This window comes from Chinchilla lanigera, unplaced genomic scaffold (genome assembly GCF_000276665.1).
Source record: "Chinchilla lanigera isolate Chin_1 unplaced genomic scaffold, ChiLan1.0 scaffold00031, whole genome shotgun sequence".
NCBI classification, from domain to species: domain Eukaryota; kingdom Metazoa; phylum Chordata; class Mammalia; order Rodentia; family Chinchillidae; genus Chinchilla; species Chinchilla lanigera.
In genome coordinates, this window is record NW_004955432.1 from 2,489,339 (window position 1) to 2,497,376 (window position 8,038).

At 43.6% G+C, this 8,038-nt stretch overlaps 1 protein-coding gene across 5 annotated transcripts in view; it reads right to left on the bottom strand.

The window, feature by feature from the left end:
* Nucleotides 1-8,038, bottom strand: part of Ntrk2 (neurotrophic tyrosine kinase, receptor, type 2) — a 345,349-nt gene that overhangs the window by 205,056 nt on the left and 132,255 nt on the right. The gene's annotated exons all lie outside the window — the stretch shown is intronic.

Below are 8,038 nucleotides of genomic sequence, written 5' to 3' on the forward strand. Positions count from 1 at the left end.
AAAAGGACGGGAAGGGAAGGGAAGGGAAGGGAAGGGAAGGGAAGGGAAGGGAAGGGAAGGGAAGGGAAGGGAAGGGAGATAGAAAGCAGGTGTCCCTGCATCACGTTATCTCTCACACCTGACATGACACTGAGTGCCTCCCTTCTGCTCTTTAAATCTTTTTACTCTGCCAACTGCAGAGCATATGTGACCTCCACTCTGTCTGAAGCGATGTTCAAGCCTCAACCATTCAGTTTACTTGAAGAATGTGGAGCCCAAAGCAAACTCTTTCCACATTCTGTGCTGCAGGGTGGGGCTGAGATCATTTGGGTATGGTCCTTGCTATCTGTTTCTGGGAAGAAAACTTGGAAAAGGGGGTCAAAAAGGAAATCTGTCCCTGCTGGGAGCTCATGAGTGAAGACCTAGAGGCAGAATCTCTCTCAGGCATGCTGGGCTCACTCTTCCTGTTAAGAAGTGATCTCTCCTTGGCCTGGGACATTTGCAGGTTTGTTTGGTGTCACAGTGAGAGTCAACATCTCATGTGATGAGAGCAGGTGCTTCTTGGTCTCTCTCAGCTGCCCAGGAGGGTGTCAGGGACCCCGAACAGGGAGCAAACAAGACGCGGGACCTGGACTACTTCTCTGGAGATGACACACATGTCTTCCTGTTGTCAAGGGCCACACCAGGGCACCAGGGAAATGGGCTGTGCCTTTGTCCTTTCCAACCTAGTGGTGACTGAACAGGCCTGGAAACATGGACACTGGTGAAAAGATATTCATGTCAGACAACAGAGAAGGGAGGACTTCTGGCCACAAAGGAAAGGTGGGAAGACACTGGCGTGAGGGAATTCCCAGCAGTGTGAGAGCTGCTGGCCACTGCTGGGTAGAACTCACAGGCCAGCAGGGGCACTGGCCGAGGTGTGAACTGCTGGCTCAGTGAACCCCAGCCCACATCCTGCTGCTGTACAGCTCTCAGTGACAGCTCTCGGCAGTGGTGAGGAAAATAGAGTTTGCAAGGGAAAGACAGAAGGATCCAGTGAGAGAACAATGATTGTGTTTTAAGACAAAAGTAACGAGTTGGCAGCCCACAGACATGTTTTGTTGGCCTACATAATGTTTTAAAAATAACTGAGCCAACTTTTTTAAAAATAGGGATGTTTCACATACAAATCCAAGTTTTACATTTCTTAAAAAAAAAATCACAAGACATGGCGACCTGGTCCCTTATTCCCATGCAGCACGGCGGTTAGGGCTGGGAGACAGCTGCCCCGCGGGTGGGCAGGAGCAGGCCCACCCAGGCCAGTCTGTGCAGCAAGCGACTCGCCTGGCACTAAAAAGCTAGATCTTTGCTGGAACAGCAACAGACCTGGTTGCAGCAAAAACGCCAGTTCTCCTTTTTTAACGCTCAAAAATATAATACATGCTGTTAGGAAGCCCTGAAAGGCAAGTTTCTTGTGGGGGACATAAAAAGCAAAGGATGAAAGCAGGTAGCCCCGAGTACAGAAAAGAGAAGCTACGTTACTGATTGTAGTCTTGAGCGATTAAGGAAAAGAGAAAGCAGAGAACACAAGAAACATATGAAACAATTTTCTAATAGCCTGCTGTTTTCATGGTTCCCTAGGAGATGTCAACTGATCTTTGATATATGAAATTGCCTTATCTGTCCACTTCTTCCATTTTAAAACAAAAATCTACTCTGTAATCCTTCTAGCTGTTGACTAAAAATATTCTTTTTTTCCTTTTGGGTCTGGGAAACTTATGAAATAGTTTCCTATCCCCTTTTATAAGGCTCCATGAGATAACATAAAAGTTTAGTTCTGTTTTTGTGTACCAAAGTGTGCCTATTTATGAACCTTTACCATCCTGAGTGAGGCTCACAGTCTGGGTCTCATTTCCTTTCAGGGGTCCGGGTTTCTGTTACTAGCTGGCCTCTTTGTACATCAACACCTTTGGGAGATACGGAAATCTCAGGAGTGACAGGAACTGTCACTTGGCAGTGAGCAATACGAAGAAGGAGAGAATATTCAAACTTCTGACACTGAGAAGGGCTCACCACCCTTATACTCAAATGGAAATGAAAAGAAAACCTGGGAGGAAAACTCAGTGTGTTGAGCTGTGGAGAAATTGCCCATCTTTCAGGTTAAGGGTATGGAGTAGCCAAGATAAATGCTGTAATCCACAGGATGCTGCAAAATGTCTACATCACGCAACAATATATTTAGTGGCTAATGTAACAGATACAGTATAAAATATTTATCATGAATATTCTTTTTATACCAAGTGGTGCATAAATGGGTCCTGGCTTATTAAGATGAATGCCTTGGTTACACAGGATTCAAAATAAAGTTTCCAAACATGCTAGTTTTAAAAAGTCTATAAATCCTTAAAACTAAGCTGCAGAGCTTAGACAAGTACTTTATGATTTTTTAATGTTAAATTTCTGGTTCAGTCATAGAATCTATATGCACATCTAGTAGAGATGATCGTATTTTCAAATGAATGGCTCTGGGGCTGGCCCGGAAGTGTCCCTAACAAAAAAAGACAGGGTGGGAGCAGCCCTGCCTCTCCTCAAGACTATGAAGGTCACTGTAATGGCAAAGTGAATGAAACAGGTGTCACAGGTCAGGCTAAGGGCAAGGGACACAGCATCGTGACTCCAGGGTTGTCTTCCAGGCAATGAGGAAGGACATGACCAAGCAGCTCCTTATCAACTTGCATCCTCCTTGCTGCTGGGGCAAGGACAAGCTGCCTGCCAGGCAAACCCAGCAGTGGGGCAGGACATTGCAGGGGGCTGTCCTTACAATCTGCCCCCCTGTCGCAGTGGTCCAACTCTGCTCACACCCCTTGGGATATAGAAACTGCTACTCTGTAATGGGAGCAGCATGAGATGCTGCGGCCTCCCCACAGGCTGACCTCTAAAAGGTGGGTGGCTCGGCCCACATAGGACAAATGAAAACAGATAGGATTATAATTTTACCATATGCATTTATTCCACTCTTTCACTTATTGTGCAATTGACTATCCTTAACCTAAACCTATAGCCCTGACCAAACAGCAGCTGCTTCTGTGCCTTCTCCTCCTCCTCCTTCTTCTTCCTTCTTTCTTCCTTTCTTCCCTCCTTTCTTCCTTCCTTCCTCCCTCCCTCCCTCTCTCATCTCCTTTCTCTCTCCCTTCCTTCCTTTTGTTAGCTGATGAACCTGAAAATAAGCATTAACACTGTGTAACACAGTCATAAACTAAAAGTTTGGAATCTTTATTGCTAGCAAAGAAAAGAACCTTTTTGTGACACCTGTGATACCCAGGCCACAGTGAATGTTGCCCTGGACTCTCTTAGTTGTTACATTATAGGTGGAAAAGTCATACTCACTGAATTCAGTACTGATTACAGAGGAACAGAAAATGATGACAAAATATGTGTTAAATGTAGATTAAACTTTTTAGTGTGCACTTAGACCTTTCCGTAACTTTATACATACAAAGTTAGGGACAGGTTTGTCTTGCTTTTGTTTGTAATACACTGAAGCAGTTAACACCAACATATTTCCAGTAAAGTCCAATAGCACATTTTTCAGAAGAGAAGCACAATCCAATAGGGTTTCATTTCAATTCTGTATTTGAACTACTGTAGAGAACAGAGGATTAATTTAAGACGTTTCCTGGACGTGGGGCTTAGCAGCCTGAGAGCATCCTCTGCCTCCGTGTGCCCCATCTGCAGCTCACAGCACAAGTAGGTCCATATGGCACACCCTCAGGGCGCCACCCACTCCTAACAGGGGACCCCCATAAGCAGCACTTCCCGGGAAAAGCCAACAGCAGTCCCGAGAGTCCAGCTTAGAGGGCAGCACCAACAACAAACACCACAGCCCCTTTCTCTGTCTTTTCCTTCACTCCAGCTACCCATCCAGTGGGATCTTATGAAACAAAACAAAACCTAAAAGAAACACAAAATAAAACATAAGTCATGCTTAAAAGAAAAATCAATGGAAATTAACATACAAGTACAATCACTTTTAAAGAACATAATAAATAAATCAAAAAGAATACACAACATGGAATATACTTTAAAACATAAAGCAGCATATGACAGAACAGAAATTGGGAGAAAATGTGCATATCATTACTGAGCAGCTCAGTTTTCAATTTAAAGAATTGTTTTTACACAGTACATGAAATGGGAAAGAAATGCAAAAATTTCTGCATACAACTCCACCCACAATTAATCACATTTTAGCAGCTTACTTTAAGGAAAAGAAATCTGTGTGTGTTATAGATGATCCCTGAAGAATTTGCAGGCAAATTGTTTAGCAGGGGGGTGGGTTAGATTCAACAACAAATATGTAGGCCAAGTCTAATTCTTTTTCTTAGCCTAATTGTATCAAATTATTTCTAAAATACCTGGCTGGTTCCTCAGAAACTGAGCCAGAGAACAGGTCAGCTTTACCTAGTGAAATATTGGGTCACATAAAGATCCAGGACTTTTCCCCAGGAACCCTAGTATTACCTAAATTTAATTAAGTATCATTCCATATAGGTGACACATATATAGATATAAAATCTATTATATAACATATGCAGCAGGTTACATTCAGTGTACTGTCTGTTGTATATGAATATATTACATACACAGTATAACACTCAATAACTGTATGTTACATATACGTAAATCATATATATTCATTTTGCACACATTTATTGAACATTGACCAAACAATAGACAATGTAATAAGCGACACAAAAATAAGGAACACAGGGTGTCCTGACCTTAAATCCTTCATTCCCACACGGACGGAGAAAGTGAAGAACTCACCTAATATATAACAGCTAATCTCTTTCTGAGCGGTATGCCTAAGTTAGCCTATTTAACTTCACAATAACCCCTATGAGACGGGTTCTGTTACCGCACCCTTGTTAGTGGTGGGAAAACTGAGGCCCAGAGAGTTGAGGAGCTTGCCCAAGGTCCTACAGCCATCATGCAACGGGGCTTGGATTCCATAGTCACCCTGCTGTGTCACTGTGCAGCAAGGAAGCAGGTGGAAGACAAGCTGTCTCTGAACTTGCCTATAAAAACCCAGCAGGAACAGCCAAGGTTGTAGTACACAGGATTCTGTGTGGAATTTGCATGAATCTTCATTAAATTCCCAAGTGGCAAAATAGATGGCATTGGCATTGTACTAGAAACCCCCAAGACATTTTCAAGCTCAGCTTTGGAACGCACCTCTAAACCAACCCTGCAGACTCTTGATCTACTCCAACCTGGTGTCTGGTCTGCCAAGTGCTCATGTCATCTGCCTCCAGAGCTGTAATTACCACCACCAATCTGTAGCATAATTTACAACAATGCTGAAGAGTCTACGGAGCTTCATTTCTACATCTTGCCTTTCCAAGTCTCAGAAAAGAACTCAGAAAAGATGCCAAACATCATTTATGGGTTAAATCACCTACAAAGCCCTGAGAATTTAGGGAGTACTTAGAGGTGTTGAATAATTTTTTTTCATATATGTCGCTAGTCTCTTTCTAAATGTTTGGCCTCTGGGCAAACATAAACTGAGCTAGTTTAAGAATGCGGTATGGCACTCAGGACAAACCAACACACCAAACTCATTAGTTACTCCTTCAGGTCTTCAGAGGGTGGGTCCCAAATTCCTTTCCACTGAAACAAGAGGATTAATGTAAGGATGTCAAGTCTGCCAATAAAAATAGGAGAAATTTGGTGATACAAATAGAAGATGTTTTCTCAAAATAATGAGATGTGTTGAGTAAACATACTAGTTCCCCTGCAGGTTGGGTTTGGAACAGCATATGATGTTTTGTCAAATAACCAAGTGAATCAAACTGCTAGAGCAAAGCCTTCCTCCCAGTGTGCTTATTGCACTTGAACTCCCAGAGTTCCATGGAGGCCATTGTTTGCAATGGGACCGGGCCATTTTTAGCCTGCTTCTGTCTGCCATTTTCCTACCCTAAGCTCCTTCAGGTTTGTTAATTATAACCAGCACTGGAAATGGTTTCTCTTTCTCTGTGTCAGCGTTACTGGACTGCCCTGCACTGTGTTTGCCTCTATTTAAATTGAAGTGAAATGTCTCTTGACAGCCTTCTTCTGTTTGCCTTTTGTGATGCATCCAACCCATCCTAGAGAAGGACCCAGCTCCACACTCCGGTGAAGCCACTTGGACACACACACACGTGGACACACACATGACATCTTCTTGTGAGAAGAACCAAGCTGTTATAATGTGAGTGACTGTGCAGGGCCTGTGCTGACATGGCCCTTCCCAACATCCCCACCTCTCTGATGACCTTGCTCCTTAGGTGCTCTCGATAGACTAAAGAGATCCAGCAACACAAAGAGAACAGCCGGACCTATTTGCAAGGAAATGTGTTCAGCGCTTCGTCTTCCTAGGAGATCCACAGTAATCTTCAATCAGATCCCTAATTTGCCTACCAGGATCTCATGACATCTCCTTTTCACATCACAGAAAAAAAAAAAAGCCCTCAAGAAAGGGACCACAAAATTACTTAGAACAATGGATAATTATTTTCTCCTAGTGAGGGGAAAGTTTTTAGACCACAACAAATGGCTGAACATCTTGTGGGTTTAGCAGCCAAACGAGCTGTCTAGCTTAGAAGCCCGAAATATAGATATTTTGACAATGTGACATTCTGAGGTATTTGCAGCATTCCGATGGTGCATGGTGGTTACCACTGAGATCAGCTCCTTTATCAAAAGCAACTTTGGAAAAAGTTTGCCACTGCCGTGTGCACTTGCTGAGCTAAATAGGATACAGCAGGTGCTCTCTGAGAAAGGAAATGGAACACTGAAAGCAGAAAAGGAAAAGAGCGGATGTGCCTTGAAACTCCGTCTCTGCTGTTCGCCGATTTGGGACCTAGTCATTGGCCTCTTCAAAGGGCAGAACTGTGGAGCAGAGCTTGAAGGTCAGTAAAGGGCTCTGCTTTTTCAACATTGGCTCACAACCTATTTAGATTTATTTACATTCAAACGTGCACACATTTTCCTCCTATTACTCAGAAGCAATCAGCCATAAAATGGCAAGGATCTGCAGTACATTTAAATTAACAGCGATTTATCTGGAGCAAAAAGGAAAACTGCTGAGTCCCAAGGAAGGCAAGGGAACGGAAGAAAGATACAGCTGCTATCTAAAAAAGCAAATCTTATCGCATTTGTCACATTCGGAGAGTTCAAGCAGAAAACTGCCAGCTTGGGTGTCTGCATGGCATGGTGCCACTTGGGAGATGTAGGGGTGGCAGGGATGCCAGGGGAGCAGTTTCCCTTCGCTGCAAGGCAAGAAGGATGCATTTGGAGCTTTCTGCAAAATGTTTACTAGATAAAGTAAAATAATAAACTCCCAGGTACTTGTAACATTGGAAAAGTGTGATCCAAACCTTTCTGTCATGCCAGGTACAATTCTGCTTTCTTTCATCAGCAGGGTTTAAACACTGATTGTCCTTGTTCGACAGTTGTGGAGCACTTAGTATGTGTTTGCCAGGACAGTAACTATCCCTAGCTGTTGCCTTTTTCTATTTCATAGGTGATTCAGTGAGCACACAGTGGATATTATGTGTCCAAGGCCACCCAAGAGTGAGTGAGAGAAGAGAGCTAAACTCAGAACCTGGGCCCATCAGCCTACCTTTCACAGATATATTGGCACCCGCAGCAGAAATGTCTAACATAGACATGAGTCCCATACCTTTTTCTCTGCGTTCAGTCCAAATGTTGATTAAATGTCCCCCAAACACACATTCTGCTTCCCAAAGATGCCCTTGGTCTGTGTACCCTGTCTGCTCCTGACAGTTTCTACCCAGTAAGCTCTCCTTCCAGACACTTTGACTTTTCTTAAAGTCCAGTACCAAAGCTACCTCCAAGAGCACTGAGTTCCCTGCCTCTAGGTCTGTGCCATTCACCTCCACTGAAAAGGCGACTCACCTGCACCCCAGACTATACCGCATTGGAAGGCCAAGGAAGTGTGTTTATGACCCTTCAATGCCCAATTCTGCCTCACACAAATCCCAAGGACAGAACACATTTGGAGTTTCACCATGGTGAT